This window comes from Coloeus monedula, assembly GCF_965178545.1.
Source record: "Coloeus monedula genome assembly, chromosome: 5".
Lineage (NCBI taxonomy): Eukaryota > Metazoa > Chordata > Aves > Passeriformes > Corvidae > Coloeus > Coloeus monedula.
Window position 1 is genome coordinate 4,259,907 of NC_138785.1, and position 20,446 is coordinate 4,280,352.

The following is a 20,446-nucleotide window of genomic DNA, read 5'->3' on the forward strand; positions in this document are numbered from 1 at the left end:
GAATATAAACAAATCTTGAAGCTGTAGGCTATGGAAGGGTGCCATTGCATCTACTGCAGTTTTAGACGGGTTTTTTGCATGCAAAGGCACAATGTAGGTAATTTTACAGATAACTTTTCTTGTTAATACCTACATGGAGAAGATAAATGTAGGATTTACAGAAACTTTCGTTTTCTTTGAGCATTATCCATCCTCTTACCTGAAACAAGAGCAGGGACATCATACAGGTTGTAGGGCAAATCACTAGTAACTGGATTTCCCAGCTCCTTGACTCGAATTAAATTGTATTTGGAGTTAAAAGGGTTGAGTTACAAAAGGTGACCTCATCTCAAACCTGCTGAAATTACTGAAATGACTTCTCTGCTTCCCTGGGCTACAAGTAATTGGCAGGTAGTGAAAAGTTTACTTTTCAGGGCAGCATCTTGTGTTCTGCCTTATCCTGCAATGCCCAGCTGCTCCAGCTGCTCCTGCTTCCTGCAGCCACAAAGCAAAGACATGCAGGACTGCCGTGGCTCTCCCCACTGTCATTCAGCTCATCGGTGAAATCACCAGCCATGTAAACATATTTTGTCTAAAACTGGAAAGTGCAAGTGTGCTTAACCAAAAAGGTATGAAACTACTTCGTCAAACAAAAGGGGCCTTTTTTCTTTAATTGATGTTACTAATTCAAAGATTTGAGCAACTTCCCTGCTGCCTTGCTCACCAAAATATATACATACACACATACCTTGCTTTGTCCTGCATGACTGTTTTCAGATTTTAACGATGATTTTTCCTAATTCTTATCAGCAACCTCCAAATCCACTTCTGGTTTCATTGAAGTCTATGGAGTTCCGATATTTGCATCAATGGGACATGGGTCATGCCTTTACATAATCTTTGCAATAACAAATTAATCTCTGCTCTAAATTTTGAGAAGCTGTAGTGTACTGTGTAAAAAGAAAAAAAAAAAGGACTATTAGTAGCCCGTACATAATAATAATAAATTACAAGGCACTGTTCTGTTCCCTTAACAATTATTTATTAAACTGATGCATTTATGACTACAAAGCAGGGTTTGAAAAAGCCCAAAATATTCTAGTAAATAATTGATTATATGGAAACAATACATTTCTCATTATTCTTAATTGAAAAAAAAATTAAGCCTCCTACTAATAAAGTGACTAGAAATATTTTACTTCTGCATCTAGAATCCCAGTGGAAAAAACTTGCAACTTGAACACAGATCAAGTCTTGGGTAACTCTGCTTTCAGAAGGATTGTGTATTCTTTGGTCACAAGCTGACAGAGTGCACTCTGTCAAAACCACTCATTGCTTCATGCTACCATATGCTAATTTCTTTTTTGCCTACGCGATTTATCTGCATGACACTTCCTCCTCATTCAAAAGAGACAGTGAATTTTCTGCAGACTGAGAAATCCTGATAGTCAGTTTGTAACCTTGTCTCTCACAAAGAGGAAAGAAGCTGTACTTGCACTCTGTTTCCCTTCTAATAGCACGCAAAAAGATCCACGTCTGGCAGCCATGAAAAAAGGAGTGACAACAAAGAATGTGCATTCATAGTTTTGCGTAAGTTTTGACAACTGAGCATGAAGTTTGTAAAAACTGTGAGCAGCACATATTTGGAACACTGACAAAGCACATGCTTACTGTGTAATCCTAAACCAGAAATTTTAAAGTAATTTTTTTTCCCTTTCAAATCTCTATTCATACTGTCTAGTTCAGGCAAAAGAAATAGATGGCAAAACTACTAACAAAAGACTTCCTTTCCTCTTCCATTCCCTTAACACGTCAAAATACTTTGGAAGAGACGATTCAGATCCATGTTACCAACTTTTAAACAGCCACTGCAACTAATGACTAGTAAACCTTACTAGCCTTGGATCCTTTGGTAGATATGCTGGGGATGAACTCCCCACTAATCCAGATCAGAACTTTTAGGATGATTCTTTAAAGCAATGGAACAGCTTACCATCATCACTGAGTAATTTTAGGTTAAGTCAGAAATAAAGTGGCTTTTAACATTGTCAAAGCAGCCTCTAAAACTTAAATTTAGATAGAGCATTTGCTGTTGTTGAGAACATGTGTTTGGAGGGAGCACTGAGGCTAAAACTTCAGCTTTAGATTTACATGCTTTTGTACACTTAGACAAACAAACCATAAATTATCTTGCAAAAGGGAAAACTCGACACTGATTGGACTAGAATCTTGCTTGGTATCTAAGGATACAGCTCAAAGTTGTCTTATCAGTGTATAGTTAATTTTGGCTATTGTCTCATTTTTATGCATGCTTTACGTTCCATCACTTGTGAAGACAGGCAGCTTCCACAAAATAATATTTATGACGAGAAGCATCAATCCCTAAAACAGAGTAGCACACAGTTGCAAAGTATGTTGGAGTAGCTGAACAGAAAATTAATTATGTCAACTTAGCGCATCGGCTTAACTGCAAATGTTTTGTCTCCCACTGTGTGGCTCTGCTGATAAACACTGCTGGCTGGTAATCTTGATTCCTGTGAAGCCTTGTGTCTCTACACTTTTAGATTTAGTGATCCCCATTGAGCTTTATAACCCATCTATCAGTGATATTGCACAGCGTGTGCATGGTGGGGTGGGGGACAAACCTTACAGCCCCACAGAGCTTGCTGGTCATATTTGATACAGCAACTGAATGAGAAAACTGCATGCATGGACTGGTCTTTGTTTAAGCTTGGGAAGCCCAGCCTCACCAGGCTGCAGGTACTCCAACAATTCCCCGTGGGACCCTGCCACTGCCACCCATGAAGAATGAACAGAGACTAACGTGATGTCTTAGAGAAAAAGTAGCCACCCACCCCAGCACAGGCTCTGGCTCACCCAAACCAAGACTTTGTTGCTCAGGCTGTTCTGACACTATTTGATTTACAGTTTCTATCCTCTGCACTGGATCCCAGCCCCTCAAATTTTACAGCTGACACGAAAATTGGTTCATTGAGCAAGAGCCTTTTAAAATCACCTCGAGAAATTGTTCCCTTCCCTCAAAAGAACCACATTTCTCATAGTTACTGGTGCATGTGACACTTACCTCCACTTACTTTTACCCCACCTTCTGACAACCTTCCCTTGGGCTCCTTCCTGGGTTTTCTTCCTACTGCAAATGAATACGTTTTTTTTAACCAAGTCTGTGCTAGACTAGGACTTATTCTTTTAGATACTTTGACTCCTCCTGCCATTTGTCATCCAAGAATGTTTAGTGAACTTGTGAAATCAAAAATAAGTTGCAGCAAGCACAGCGCTCAAAGGAAATAATTTAATGTACTTTTTCTATTTTCCTTTCTTTTCTCCCCTATTCCCTTTCCTCATGCAAATCAAGTAAGAAAAGAACATGGCCAACTATGGCAGCTGGTGTGGGGCCAGTAGCTCTGACTGAGGAAGCTGTGACCGGTCAGGAGAGATGGTCCCGAAAGAGATCATCTTCCCGAAGCCCGGTGTCTTCCCTCAGCTGCTGGCAGGAGGGCCCGTGCAGAAGCTGTCAGCTCTTTAGTGATTGTCAGCTCGTGATTTCAGCTCAGCTCTGCAGGGCAGCACCCAGGCCACACCAGAGAGACACGAGAGGCCCGTGTAGCTGCCCTGCGCGAGGTAGCTTTATAGGGATACAGGGGGTGGGTATCAGAGGGTAAGGGCCAATGGGTTACAAAGGATCTGCATAGGGTCTCCCAGAGGACTCTGGGTCTGTCGTCTTCTCGCCACAACTGCAAGTGGTTGCCTTTGCAGGGGAGTTCTGCCGGGAGAGTTCAGCAATCTCCTTATCTCAGCAGGCGTCCCCACAGGGCGGGGGCTGGGCATACCCCACAGTCAACAGTTTCACAACTTCAAAAACGTTACATATGCTATACATAATCGCTAACTTGTGGGGATCTGGGGTTATTTTGAGGAGTGGGTTTAATTTAAAAAATTAAACAGTGATGATGTGCAAGTAGCATTTGATATACATGCCAAAATACTAAGCCATATATTGTTCAGGATTTTAAATTCCTTCCTTGTGCTTGTGCTGAGCAGCAGTTCGTCCATCCTCAATTCACTAAATCTTTTCCATTTCCATTTCCATTGACAATTCCAGTTGCTATTCTCTTTTATCCACATACACAGAAAAACAGCTATTTTTTGCCACCAGTTACCAACTGCCACAGTTTGCCTAGATATGAAATTAAATTTCCTCATCTTCTGATTTAATATCAAGTCTAAACCCTGGCCCAGTCCCATTTGTTAGGAATAGTCACAAATCCCACAACAAGCAGTGTTCTCCCAGGCCAGCCGCAAATCTGTTTCTGTTCCCAGAGCATCAGGAGACAGTGGCAACAGCACCGTGATGCAAATATCCTCACTCCTTGTAGTCCTCATGTCATTTTCATTTCTTTCAATGCTTTCCACATGACGTGTACCCAAAAATCAGTTCTAAATCTCCTATAAGTCTCATTTGCACCTACAGAGAAAGGTTTGCAAGAGCAAGCACTTTTTTTCAGCTAAAATCATTCAGCTCCAAATATATTAGAAAGTCTGAATATCTCTTGCTTGTTCTGTCACTTTAAGTAACCATTTTTGTAGTAATTTCGAAGACTTTGGTTGACTGTCACACAACGCCTTATCTAATTGTAAAAGGCCAATTACCTGGCACAGCTTTTAGCTGTTAGCATTCTATTTATCTTGCACCAGAATTCATTCCCCATCTAAGAGCAGACACAGTCATTTCCACATTTTCATTCAAGAAATAAAATACAACAGTAATATCATTTTCTGCTTGTCCAATTCTCATTTCCTTCCTTTCTATTGATGCTAGTACCCAGCTTTGTCATTTGCAAAATATGGTGTTAAATGTCTGTACTGCAGTGACCTGCCTCTTTTGGTTCTCAAGTAAAGACCTACTTATCACAAAACAACTGATTCAGTTCTAAATGTCAGCTTAAAATTGAGGGAATCTTTGGATCTAAGCCTCCACAGGGACATGCAGAATATGGTGTTAGAGGGATTGAAAAGGGAAGCTGCACCATTTTGGAAAAAGTGCTTATGAGAACTGTTAATAGCATTTTAAATTTAAGTTACTGTTGTGATTTGGTATATTATTATTAAAATACTGTGATATGAAGATTATCATACTGTAATGTTCTCAATAATTTTAAATGTTTCTATTAATAATCATTACTTTAATGTTGTCAAGTAGAGATTTAAGCTGTTTTGGCCTGTGACAAAATTTCAGTCTCTCATTGTCACATATCAAATATACCCTGGGGAAGGTTCTTTTCTAAAGAATATAATGCTGCAGGTTCTATATGTCAGGTGTTGAGTGATATAAATTACCCTAAATTATTTCTGAAAGAGAAATCCCTGTTAGAAAATGTACTTTAAAAGGTGAAATGAGCTCATTAAACTCCTGTAAGCAAGATATCAGAATCCTACCTTCTGGCCAAGTGAAAATACTGATTCACCACTAATCTTTTGAAAAGCTCACCAAAAGAGCTTGAGATCTGTAGCAGAGTTCAGGACAGTTCACTGCTGGCAATTTCATGGCAATGACCCACATTTTGCTTTAGTGGATTTCACGCTTTATAGCTGCTGCATCTCCAAGAATGGCTTTCCTTTCTGAAAAGATACTGAAAGTAGTTCATGTATGTTCTGGCATTTTACAAGCTTTAAAGGCTGCATATTTCACACTCCGGAGCAAAGCAATTGACTGACTCCCTTTTTACCCTTGTCTTACACAAACACTGAAAAATCACAACTCCTGTTGGACCAAATGCCAACAGTAGTAGGTAAATAGAAGATGCCACATTCACTTCCATGTAATGATTTTTTTTCTACGTTAGATCAGTGTTTGCAACCCTTTAAAAATCCTTTTACAAGGTACAATGGATTTATACAGGAAAAAGAACCACTTCAAATGCAAGAGAGTGTTGCTGAGAAATTACTTGGGGAAAAAGCTGATGAATAGATTAAGAAACCTTGGAAATATCGACTGCAACAGAAATAACTAGGGAAGGTCAACATAAAAGTATTAGCAAAATTTGGGAGTATTGCTTGGTGTCATAATTCCCTTCCACAAAAGAGCTTTCAGAGTAAATAGAGTGAGATCAAGGCTGCCCACCAGGAGATACAATATTTCTTATCCTTTTTGATGAAATCAGAATTAAACTCTCAGACTTGTTCTCATGTAGGAGTCTTCCTACTGTGATTAATCTGCACTTTCTCTGAGAAGGTAATTAAAACCATCACACTTTTACAGAAGATTTTCAGAAAAAATCTGATGACTTAACAAGTACTAGTCCCAGTGAAAGGCACCACCATGTAGGAAACTCTCAGGAAATGGATACTCCTACCCTTTCTGATCTGGGGGTTTGCTGCTTTGCCATGATTTGAGCAGCAGCTGAATTTATCCCTCTAAACTCCAGAGGGTTTTATTATATCCAAAACCATTCGATCCTCCTGCATGTTTGGTCTGATTGGCAGCACTTTCCTAATTAAAAGATAATCACAGTATTTCAGAAAGGATTAAAAAAAAATCTGTTCATGAAATACCCTGTGTGCCACTCTACTGCAAACAATCCACACAGTATTCAAGGATAAATCCCAGGCCATGGGCAATGTGGGGCTCATGTGAGTACTAATGAGGCTCTTTGGCTGCAAGCTAGGTATCATTTAAGCATTAATACTGTTGTGAGTGGTGACCTTGCTACGATGCTATTGCACCATGGTTTAGTTAGATGTGATTAATTTCACATAATCCTTATTATTCTAAATTAGATCAGCTTGCTCCAAATGAGCAATTTCTTTCTTTCAATTAGAATATTAAATCATTCTTCTTCCTTTCTAATGTTTTGCATAACGTCAGCTAGACAGGGTGGCGTCATGTGCTACACAGCAAGAGGCTTGTGCTAGTGCATTTCTGCTGCTTCTATTGCTGTTACCACCTGCTGTCCCCAAAAATAAAATTTAAAGAAGGGGATGTATGTGCAAACACACAGATTTCAAGGTACAGGCAGATTCCAGGGGGTAATTCTTATAAATAAACTGGTTTTGGACATTTAACTGAAAACATATTAAAAATGCCAGGATCAACAGCATACAGAAGCAATTGAATTTTGTGCTTTTAAGGGTTTGGGTGATGGTGATGACTTCTGGGACAGACTGGGTAATTTATTTTCAGTTAATGCATCTCCATGAATCGAGTGTCACTTAACATCACATAAGGTTAACAGTAGGAATAGGTACAATTTGTCACACAGTCACAGCAGATTGACAAGGTAGTCACTGGGCTGGCAAAAGCATTGGCAAGGAGAAGACTGAGGGGAGAGAACATGAGTAGGAAGAGATGGAGTCTCACTCTCGCAGTCCCTGTGGGCAAAAAGAGTTTATCTTCCCCTTCAATCACCACTAGGTTATACCTTGCTTTTAAATAACACATTAAAAGTGAATCTAGCTACAAAAGAATTAAAAATATTCAATTATTGAATAACCAAATGTCACAATCAACTAGAAAAAGACATGTTGAATTTTCATTGTCCATTACAGAATTTCAGTCCAAGGCTGAAACAAGAAAAACCTCTCCTAGGTAGATGCAACCACCAAGGACCAGAATTTTGGAAAATTTTATGCACTGGGACAGTATTAAACAACAGGAAGCTTTTATAGGTACCTAAACTGTCCATAAGAGAAGAGTTATTTGTAGAGGTAGCAACTTCTTCAGATTACTCCAAGGATTAAAAAAAGTCAAGTAAGTAAGAAAAAGCATTAAGGATTTAATTGTGTAAAAAATCCTGGGAATCTTAACTGAAGTGCAATGGAACAATCTGATCTTTTAACAGTGTCAGTATCAATAAGCATTTTTTGGCACCATTTATTTTTCACATTACAGAAATGTATTCAGAGCCACTGTGGTCTTTGTTTTGTAAGAATGTGAGTGGTTTACAAAGTGAACACCAGGAAATATATCAGAGGAGTTTTTTCCTGAACGTAACAGAGACAAGAAAAATAGAGCTGTGAATCAAATCCTTGCCATTTAATATTTCATAGTTATTGTTATATTGTACACTGCTCACCATGGACTTCTAGATCATTTTATATGGAAAAAAGGTTCAGGAAATATTCAGCCTATTAAGAAATCAGTGGCAGAGAATTCTGCATTTTTTCAAGGAGTGTCTTGACTGTGGCTCCAAGGATAGTTCCAGTCCTTTACAGGGTAAACAAATTATTTAGTTGAAATAGGCAAAGACATTTGGCTAAAAAATCCAGTAAATCAGAAAGTCTTATGCCTGAACACAAGTTAGAGGTTTCCCAAATCCTCAAAAGTTAAACCACTTGTTCATTAAGCACCTCATCCATGTTTCCCTAGCAGTGCAAGGAGTTTTCCAAAACAGCTGATTTTTTCAGACAAATATGCCTTACACAAGCTTTTGTGTTTGAGGGGGCCACAGGTAGCAGGGCCACAGATGAGGCAAGTGCACAACTCCTCTTCAGTAAATTCCTAGAAGAGTTTTCCTAAGGTGTGAGCTTTCCTGTTTCCCCCATATCCAGAACAAACCACTGGCCACAGTCGCAGATGTAACATAGGTGAACAAAGACTGGTTTTAACAAGGAACTCTTCCTTATGTTAGAAAGGACAGAATAAGGACAACAGTTAATGGCAAGTGCTTGTGATGCCTCTGGAATGCAACCTGGCATGGCCCACAGACTCTGTCATCAATTGACATTCAAATGCTTGACAATGGAGAGCAGTAAATGCTGTTAAGGGGAAAGCTGAGGTACAGAGAGAGATTATTTCCTAAAGGTTATTCCATAAACAAAACCAGGCCTGGCATGTGGGCATTAGACCAGTGCTTTTTCCACTAGACTACAACTCCCCCATCATGAGAAATTCATAGCATAGGTTTGCTCTTCTTTCCATCAGCTCTTGCCTAAGAGAAAGTGTGTGCTACTAGACAAAACGTGCACCTCGGCATGGGGAAGAGAGTTCTCGTCTAAAGAATTCCTCCTTTTCCTAACACCATGGCCCATATCCCATCCTGGCAAGCTGGAAAACTCATCTGTGTGGAATCATTTTAGTTTAAGAATCAGGAAAAGTCAACATTTTTACAAAGCCTTACCAATGCATCAACCTATGCAATACCAATATGTTGAATGTGAGATGCAGTTCTGATTACTCTCAGTTTAAAGACAATCAAGCCAAGCTGGAAAAGGTGTGGAGAAGTATGATTAACAGGACCAAGATTTCCCATGTCCAAAACTCTTCAGCTTGAAAATGCACGACTAAAGGGGAGAGAGAATAGGAGACTAAGAGAATAACACTGAGTGACAGAAGCTGGTGAATGAACATGGCTGTTTCTTAAAACAAACAAACCAACCAACCCCAAAACCAAATTAATTTCCCTGGTTATGTTTTCTGTTTTCAAGCTGACTACAGCATAAAATATTAAACCCACCATTCTGAGAAGCCAAATAGTGTTTTGTTTTCTAGGTTATTATTCAGTCCATTATGTTGAAATATTAAATGTGATGAAGGAAAAAAATAATAACTTGACCCAGACAAAAAAAAATAGAGATGGTAATCAGTAAACATCATACCTTGTCATTCCCAGCTCCAGCAAGCTGCCAAATCTCGATGACTCAGGTTTTTGTTCATTGCTGACTTCAGGTTCTAGGCTGACAACACTTGACAAGCTTTGGAAATTTCTCTTCCTTGGTTGTTATCCACACAAAAGTAAAAATCATCCCAAACCTACAAGAGTCATTGAATGTGAAAGAGAAAAGCTTTTAAGACACAACTAAGTCCAACTGTGAAGTGTCCCTTCTGTGTCACTGCCCAGCCTACCTGACATCAGCTGCTGCTTCAGTCTGAGCCCCCTGCACGAGAAATGGAGCAAGAGCTGTGTGATGGGTGACAGCTGTGCTGAGGCCACTGCTGTGAAATGACTTCTGATCTGCTAGGGAAAAACAGACCAGGAAGACACAGTAACCAGACAAACTGAGACTTGAGGAAGACTGAAGGAAAAGCAGGATGCCTGCAGGAATCTTTTCCCTAGTGCAGGCTCCAGCTGACTTCCTGTCTGGAAGCCCAATCCTCTGCCTGAAGGCCCATTTATGAGTTACGTTCACAAATGGCAGGAACCTGCTTCATCTTGTGCTGGTGGGACATGGAGGGATGAAAAAACATGGGATAAAGGAGAGAGGGAGCAGGAGGTGGTTACCGGACATGGAAATGGTGTTTTCAGTTACCACTGATTTTAAATGACACAGCTGAACTTCACCTGTGTTCAGGAAAAAAGTATTATTTTCCAATTTCTGTCTTGCACATCCTCAAGTTGTGACAGTCAAGCTATTTCAGTGCAAAACTGAAAAAGATTTTTTAATTTTAATTTTTAATTTTTTAATTAAGCACCAACATTGTAAAGAATGAAAACCACCTGATGAGGAAGTCACTGACTGAAGAATTGGTAATGGAGTTTTTTGATAGCTGTCCAAGTGAACTGTTATTAATCGATCCTGTAGATTTGGATTCCCTGCAAATCAGCTCACCACAAATGTTATCAATCAGTGCAGCTCAGCTGCTCTTTGCAAACCAATTAAGTATGAATGCTACAAGAAAGGAAATTTGGGTATGAAAACATGATTGCTTCCTGTTGCTTTAAATCACATTGCTTTATATCAGTCCTCATTATTTATTCTTATCTTTTTGCCTTGGACAGAAAGTATCATTGAGGACCTTTTCTTATAATTTCCATGTAAAAACAAAGAGTGCATTTTCCAGAAGATGCTATTATGGATTTTTTTTTTTTTTAATTTAGAGGCAAAATAAGTACCACAGCAATCAGACACTTGGCATTTAATATGTGATAAAATTTGAGACCTTCAGAGAACCATCAGCCAGATTTCAAGATTTCGTTTGAGAAGGGCAGATCCATCTTTTTTTAGCTTTATAAAACTCTGCTAACTCCAGAGATTACCCTGTCCCCTCAACGTGAGCTTCTACAGAAGAGCACTGCAGAAAACTTAGAACACATTTTTTCTTGCCATCTCTCAAGATGTCACAGAGCCCTAGACGGGAACTCTTTTCCATTTTAATATGGTTCACTGAAAATATTGTTATAGACACAAGCTAAAAGCCTGAAACACTACAGGCAACCAGATGCCTAAGAAATGTTTCAGGAGAAAGGGTTTCACCTGCTCCTGAGCCACATCAGTTTTTCCCAGCTTAAAGTAGCTGCTCATCATCTCAAGTATTCTTGGTGTGCTTGGAAAGAGCTGTCAGCTTCTCTCTCACACACAGTTCTGTTGACTATTTATTGGAAAAAATAGCTCTGGAGGGAACCTCACATGTGTCATTTGTCAGTTCTGTTCGGTTCTTATTTAAAGGCATGACTCATTGAGCTGAGGTATACAGCATAAATAAACAGCATGTCAGACAGCAAGTGCTAGGTTGGCCTGGTATCCCTTTTTGTCCTCTGTTCCTGTCACGTAAATCCCAAAAATTTTGCTTTCTTCTGACCACCATGCAGCTCTCAACCCTCTGGGAATGAGAAGAGAAAGCCCTAACCTTTTCCAGTACCACAGTCCTTTGGGAATCTGCTATAAATAAAATAAGTAGCTATTATTATTATTTCACTGCCCTGTCTCAGACCTCTCACAGGTAGCCCATGGTAGCCAGGCTGAGCCTTCCCTGTCACAGGGGCTGCCCCAAGTGAGGGCTGGCACAGTGGCACCACCAGAAAGGATACCTGAAATGTGAATGAGCTCCTAAGAAACACTGCCAGGTAATTAAAACTGTAACACTGTGATGACAGACAAGGCAAATACCCCTGAACAAAGAGATTGCTTAATGTTGTCACAGGCTGAGCATAGTAGTGTGAAAAACTTGCTCTAGTTAGCTGGCATGTGGGAATTACTTTATACTTTTTTATTTTAGGTAGATCCATTCCAGACATGCCTTTTCCAGGTATTGGATTTACTGTGCTTAAAACATTTTCAATGAAGGCTTCTTTTGGCTGAGCCTGAATTCAAAGTTGCAGTAAGAGCCATTGGGTTCTTCTCTCTGTTGTGAAACAAGATAATACACCTTTGAAAATAGGCCCATGTTCTACAGCTGGGTAAAGGAAATTCCTTCCCACCATGCATCTACTAGCCCTTATTAAACTACGTAGATTGGCACATCAGGACCACAGTAAATATCTCTCAGTTTTGAAGTCTATCATGGGGTAAACACAAGCACCATCATTTACTAATGAAACTGAGTTCTGGGGCAATAAAGTTTTCATTATAGCAAACAAATGGATACTTATTAACTTTGACTCAAGTTTATGCATTACTCTGATTAAAAAAAAAATTAAAATAATTGGTAGGAGGACCAAATCAGCTTTTTTGTGTGTGTGTTAACCTTGTACACAATGCCTGCCTTTGGAAAATAATTCTCCAGTTTCCTTTCAGCAAACCCATGTAACTGTGTGCCAAAATGGGATTTCATTTGGTCAACCTAGATTACTTAACTGGGTCTTTTCACTGATTTCTACATGCCAAAAATTGCAGCTCAAAGAATATGGTTTGTTTCAAGGAGCCGTGGTAGCAGCCTTTCCCTAAATTAGCGAAGTTATTTCAGTTACCATGTTTGTTATCCCAGAATAATGATTAGGATCTGGTACCACTGCCCACGGTACACAATCTGTACTTATGGCTGGCATATTTTCAGTAAATAGTTTGACAGCTACAGCTATCTAACAATAAATATTCTTCCCAAGACTGAAAACTTCAGTACATGCTTTCTTTCTCTTACAGTTCATGACTAATTTCTAATACAAGACTGATTGCATTCTCTCTTCAGGTTTTTACATACGGCTCTAGGTGACACAGTGATAGTCCTAATTGATTTTAACAATATTTTCTAACCAGAGCTGGATATGTCATCCAATTTCTTTTATAGATTTACGGTGAATTTTTAAAATGAAAAAAAATTAGCACTTGGAATCCAGTTTTGAATGGAATTGCAGTGAAACTACAAGATACAACTCAAGTGGGTGTGTTCCAGGTACCCTACTTTCAAGTGCCATGTAACTATTGCAGCACTGGCTTATCTTTCAAGACCTTTTCCAGTAAAAACATCAGGAACAAATGCATGCACAAGTTTCCAAGGCTTCTCAAAAGTCTCAGTTACCATCCTTTAATTGGGGGATTCGGAGAGACAAGAAGCGTTGACAGGCGCTCCGGCTTAAAAATAACCCACAGCTTTCCATTTCATGTCTCAGAAAGATTTGGCAACAATTGTTGACATGCAATTCAAATTAACTTTGTTTTCAACTTTCAGGATGCAATTGAGGAAGCAATTGCTTTGGTGGCAAACCTGGCCTAACAAGCTCTTGATTTTGCCTCCTGCGCCCTGCTGCACAGTTGTCTTGTGGATTCATAGATTTCAACCCTACCACTGAGACAGCAGCCAAAGCACAGAGATTTAAATGAGGATTTAAAATTTTTCAGGAATATGTGGCTGATGCCATTACCTTATGAAATTATGAAATAATTTTTTTAAAGGTTGGGACCAAGATCTTAAACTGGCTTTGGAAGCTGGCAAGGACATCCTGCAGGACTGTGAAGGTAGCAGCAGTATATTTTTGGAAAATAAGTTTTGAAAGAGTCAGGTAAGTTTCTTTGGTTCATGTGGACAACAGATACCATCTTCCTATACACATCCAGTGACACAACTGGAAGTGACCAGTATATGCATGACCACTGCTAGGTCCAAACAATGAGGACTTCTACAAAACCAAAGGATCGGGCTTTTTGAACACCTGTGGCTAGCAATAAATTCAACAGGAATGCCAGGAGTCTTCCAATCACAATCAGCAATGCTTCAGTCACACCGGGAAATGAGAAAAACGGCCAAGAATTTGAATTTGCCAACTGCTTCTAACCTCAACATTTGTATACATGCAGATGCTATTTCTGCCAGGAAACTGGGAAAACTTGGTTTTGGTCATGAAACCTTTTTATTTCCATGATAACTTTCCTCCCAAACTTCAAATTATTATTTTTTACTAAGAAAAGGCAGCTCAGAATAAATTATAGAGAAGGTATCTACAGAGCATTCATTTCAAGAGATAATCACTCTCACTTTGCCACCAGCAGCAACTTAATGAAAACAGCAGGTGTTTGGCAATGTCTTACAGGCTTCACGTAAGCCTGGCCCAGGAGATGTCACCAATCCTGAGAATCACAGTAAGAGTCAAATCCTTGAGGCAATATTCCTTCCTTCTCTAACTTTTCAAACTTTTGAAAACAGCTAACAACAACAACAAAAAGTCAGTAAGAGTGATTTCTGTAGGCATTCCTAGGTTTGTTTTCAGCTGAAATTATTTCCCCAGGAAACAGCACTTATTTGTATAATTCCAATGGCAGCTAGCTGCTGGAACCACTTCTAATTACTATCCTGTTCTTCACTGGAAGGTGTCTTTTCCACAGTGCCCTCATATTTTTACAGGTGGACCTTATCTAAACTTCTTCCCCTTCAAACTGGTTATGTTTGGCAACAGAAAAGAGACAAGGGGAAATGACTGACCACGTTTAAATCTTTAATCTCTCAGCCCAGCAAAAGGCAGTCCCTGTTTTTAAGCTGTTTAAATAACTTTGCTGCATTCCCTCTGAGAACAGTGTCCTCCCATGCTGGAACCTGAGTGGAACCTGAAGAGTCTGCATATAAAAATTGATATAAACACACATTGTCAGGCAGAGAGAAAAGCACGTAGAAAATAAGGTATCCTCAGTGCTTTGGAGACAGTGAGACGAATTAGCACCACCAAGAGAGTTGAAGTCTGAGAACAGAGCAGGGAGAGAGAACAGTACCATGCTTACCATTACCATCCATTTTGGAAGCATTAACTCAACACAATCAGTCACAGAGGAGCAAGAATAACCCTTACAGCATTATGTTCGCAAAACTGTAATCAAAGTTGCCAGTTTTCTCCTAGTTTACAGAGTCAAATAAGTTCTGAACTATTAGGCTGGACTTAAGTAGTTTATTTTTCATACTTCTCCCTCAGGGAAACACCTCTCTTACAATGTGCTAATACTTGCATTGACAAATGGGGTTTTTCCTAGACCTGAAATGTCCCAGGACTTTTTTACAAAGTCAGGCTCACTTCTCAGAAGAAGGGCTGTTCTTGAAGTGATTCCCTCTCTGATTCATTTCCTCGTTTAAGTCTATGCAGTGGCAGGTTATAAAGCCCTCTTAAAGCTGTTGGTGAGATCACAGTGATCTAACTCACCCAGTGGCTGCGATGGTACAGAAAGGTTGCTGAACTCAGACACCTGCCCTCTGGCACACCAGTGGGTGAGAACTGTTCCCAAATGGAAATGTGACCACCCATACTTGTGATAACATTTATTTCTGATCCTGTCCATGAAGAGGGCACTGCTCATATTCTAATGCTCTAGGTCAGTGAACACCGGGTGAAGGACAGCAGAGTAAGTACTGTTTGCTGTCACAGAGCTGTGACAAACTGGGGAACTGCTGACTCCTGCAGTGATGCTCACTTCCTTCCATAAGCTCACTGCTTTCAGGAAAGGCTCCTTTTCCCTGAAAGACGCTTTTATTTGAACACTGGGCTCCATTAATTTTGAACTAGGTACCATCCTCCCCACTGCTGAGTTGAAGAATCACTGCTTTTATTTCTGCCTGAGATTTGTAGCTGCTGACAGACTCTTCATGAGATATTTCTTGAAATTTCAGTCATAAGAAGGCATAATCATTTCTGATTTGTTAAAAGCATATATTGCCATCACAACCTAGCATCTCTTTTTCTTTAAAAAAAAGCCAAAACCAAACCAGTAATAAGGTTACCCTGCATTACATTTATAGCCACCTCTGCATATTTGAAGTCAATCATCAATAAAGCATCAGGAAATACTTAAATTGCTGGAAATACTCTTTTTTTTCAAATTTTCTTGTTACCGAGCAGTTCTACAAAAGTCTGTATCAAAACAACCCTCTGGTGGCAGCAGCAGCTTTGATGGTAACTTTGTGCTGTCACCCACAACTCAAACTAGCCTATAAAAAGGAGTGACCTCTCTCCAACAGGCACACTAGGAGATTATGTTGGCATTCAACAGCTTCTTCATCTGCAAAGGCAGATGTTATTTTCTTCCAGGAAGGATTTAGAGAAGTTGAGTGGCAATAAACTATGAAAACATTCTGCACTCTCAGTTCTTAGATAGAAATGCATCAACACTTGGCTTCGCCCTATTTGGTACAACTGAACACTTCCTTGGCTTAGGGACTTCGTAGCAGCACCAGGATCCAGACAGTAATGCTGCCTGGGGAGGACACTCCCTTTCCAGCTCAGAGAGCCTGCAATACCCACATCTCATCTTCTCCTGGACATTTTTTTTAATAAGCACCACAGGGGCTTTTATAGACGCGACTTAGAGACCATCTTGTCTAATTAGTAAGGCAGGGGTTCATCAATACGTTTACTTCCAGCTACAAGTTTCCAAAAAACACAGGAGGACTTCAACACATGTTTCAACACATGCTGCAGATCATAACACCCCTGCTTCGTCTCTTGACAGTAATCACAGACAAAAAAATACTGGAGACAGTCCAGGATTTCCAGCTGGTCAGATACTGCTTTGCAATTAGTTTCAAGGTCTTGAACAGCATTTTTATCCCCAGAAAGGACCCATAAGATCAAGTCCAACCCCTAACCCAGGCTACCACTAAACCATGTCCCTACGTGGCACATCCACACATCTTTTAAATACCTGCAGGGATGGTGACTCCATCACTTCCCTGGACAGCCTGTGCCAGGGCTTGACAACCCTTTGGGTGAAGAATTTTCTACTCATATCCAACCTGAACCTCCCCGGATGCAACTTGAGGCCATTTCCTCTTGTCCTGTGTCACTTGTTACCTGGGAGAAGGGACCGACCCCCATCTGGCTACAAGCTCCTTTCAGGCAGTTGTGGAGAGCGATAAGGTCCCCCCAAGCCTCCTCTTCTCCAGATTAAGCACCCCCAGTTTCTTCAGCTGCTCTTCAGACCCTTCACTAGCTCCATTGCTCTCCTTTGGATGCAGAGAAAAGGACCAAAAGAAAAGGAAATGGGAAAGAAAGAGTTACTCTGAGTCATTCATCTCCGTCGCAAAAAAATCAAAGTTTCCATTAAATTAAGGGGGGGGGAAATCACTTGTTCCTTAAATTGAAAGATTAGTTAAGAATTTTATTTCATTTAAAAGTTCTTTACGAGGGAATGTTAGCTCTGCTCCTGGAGGCCATTATTCTTACAGCTTAGAATTACATCTTGCTGATGGGTGTTCAATACAGCCCACCTACTCCCTTGGTTCTTCTTAAAATTCAACTGCAGTTATTCATGTTCCCATAAAGGAGAGGTACAGAATTATCAAGATATACAAAAGAATTACCGGCCACTAAAAATAATTAGATCCACCATCAAATGCAGCTTCAGAAAAGCTTACTGATTCTTAATTGCTCTCCTCCACAAGTGGCCGCCTGCATTGTACAGCTCGCACTCATTAGCCAGTGGCATTTCTGTCACCTCATGGGGCGCCATCGTGTGAGCAGCACAGCGCCGGCTCCTCAAAGCTGCGGCAGCTCCAGCCGAGGTGCGGATTGAGCCCTTCACAGGGATTATCCAAGGCTATTGGCTTTGAGTGCTCAGCCACCACACCGTGGGAGGGACGGCTCCCAGGCAGTGCAACAGCAGCACCACCCTCTGCAGAGACCACAGGGGGCTGGAGGCTCCATAGGTGGGCTCCAGGCTATGGAGAAGTGTCCCTGGAGAAAGATAAGGGCATAAACTGCCTTTGGAAAAAGGCGGTGTTCTTTTCATTTTTTTTCCTGTTCCACTTTTCTAGTCGTATCCTCTCACAAAATCTAAGGGAAAAAAATCAACTCCCCTCTAGTTTCCCTCGGACTCACCTACACAAAGCCCAGAGAATTTAATCTGAAGTGCTGCGGCTATCAGGAGGCTCCTGTTTCCCAGACAGGGACAAGACAATTACTCCTGAGGTGGCAATAGTAGCGGAGAAGTGATTGAGTGACATAAGCCCTGACAGTTCCAGCAGGAGAGCCACTTCCCAGGCTTCAGAGAAAGGTGGAAATCTGACAGATCCCTGTGGGGAAAATTCACTTCCAGCTCATCTCAAAGATGATGCTCAAAGCATATACATCGAGGCAAAAATGTCAGGGAAAGACCAGAAAAAGAACCCTTTGTGCCACCTCAAAGGTCTGTCCCCCTGGAGTCTTGTGCCTCACCTCCAGCTAAGTTCAGCCCCAGTGTGTCAGAGGAAGGCAGGAAAATGGATTCTGTACCACTCACGGCTGAGGAATGAAGTGTTCCTGGCCATGACAGGAGAGCCACCACAAGAATTTGTCTTAATACGGACCCCACAGCGTCTAAACGGAAAGCAAGGGAAGCAACTCCAATTACCTCATGTAATCATAATTTGATATTGCTGAACATAAGAGCTTGGTTCAAATAATGAATTCCAGTTTTAGCTTGCATCTGCGTTTTTTAGCAGTTTGTTGTTTCCAATTTTCTCAGAAACCATGGGAATTTGCAAGTAAAACAGGAGCATAGACACTATTGAAACCAGTGTTACTGTTCTCAAAACAAGAGGGCAGCTTTACACATACACATGTTAAAATACCAGCCATGGAGCTCAACACATATTTATTGCATGGTCAGGTGATATGTCGTTTAAAAAGTGCAGGCTATGTTCCAATTCCTATTGAAATCATACTACCATAGCATTTAATATTTACTAATTAAACCAGCACTACTTTATGACTGTTCTGCAGAGTTCCTCAGGAGCATCACAAGCACGCACAAGTCCCTCAAGGTATCATTTTCTATTTTCCTTGTCACACTCAGAACCTGCCTTTTCCTGGGCAGGCACAGGTGTGCCCTGTACAGGGGGCTGCTTACACGATTCCCTGGCAACGTCTTCTTTAAATTTCCTTCCTTACTCTTGCTTCTAAATGAGCACAGCTTTGTGCACACTCACTCCCAGACTTCAGCAGCTACAAGGTCACCCAGATTATCTTCTTTTCCTTTACTGGGGGCTGAGGTAATTCAGTTACCTCGGGTTCACCTTCAGCCATGAACACATGCAGTGTGTAACACACACCCTCTGCTCCCTCAATTTACATCCATAGTACAAGGTCTCTACTTCTAAGAAGACATCTCAGAGATGTCTTGCATTCTAAAAAATGGTTTATACATTTTTAAGCTTTCCATACTTTAAAACAGACCTCCATCCATACTCCAGTTCATGTAAACAACCCATGCATATCCTGCTTGCATATAAACTAGGAATTCCACTGAATTCTCAGGGAAACTAACAGAAAAGCAATTGTTCAAATTTACATTACATTTAACTTAAAAGTGCTTACTTCTGGTTTTTGCTAGGATGAATTTCCTCATATCATTACTTTTAAGAACGCAAATGATGTTTCTTTTCTGCTGATCATCTTTATTTTTCTTTATAGCAATAAAACATTAAATATTCACACACCTACGATTTCTGAAACTTCTCTGCCTTTGGAATCTACATAAAAAAACTCAACCTCTACTCTTTTTAAAAGAACATCCTGTTTGTAAAACATAACCAGTTCCCAGGCCTCGAAAGCAGCATCCCTTTCCACAGGCCAATGGATGAGAACCGTAACACACGATGCCCATGAGTTGCTTGGCTTCAGCAAAGACAACACCACGCACATGACACCAGCCTCTGGCCAGAGTCAACCAGACAGGCTCAACTCCTGTTCCTGGGCAACTCTGGAAATTAAAGGCTTGGGTGAAATTCTTCTCTTTTCATCTGCTGGGCTAAATCAGTGTTTTCACTAGCTCTGGCTGGCAGGATTTATTTATTGGTACATTTGTCTTTGCACTGCTGGGCAGCAATTGCAAATCTAATTATTGCTAAAGTGGCTCTTGGGGCTTATGCACAGGTGTTTTGCTTAATATTAAATCTAAATAAAAACCTCACTAGCAGGGACCTGTTCATAACAATTTGTGACATGAATACTCTCAAGGAGAAAAGGCACAGCTTTCAGCCCCCTCTCCCCTCCAGTCCCTTGTTATTTAATTCTTCAGGCAGTAGCACTGTGCAAATCAGCAATCATCATCACACCATTTCCAGCTAACAGTTTTCAGAGTTGCCAAGCAAGAGTGCTCAAGTGGGGCTTTCCCTCTCTAGCACTGCTGACAACAAAAACCCAATTGATTTGTGAAGCTTTATCTCAATGGGACAGCTTTGCTCATTTTCCTCAAGCCGTGTTCTCAGTAACATCTATATAGTCCCACAGATGCAACTGTCAAGAATAATAAATAATTCCATTCAAAAAGCCTGAGAAGGAATTGAAAACAAACCAAAATGCTTAAAAAGCAATTTAGAATGTGTTTGCTACTCTATGAGGCA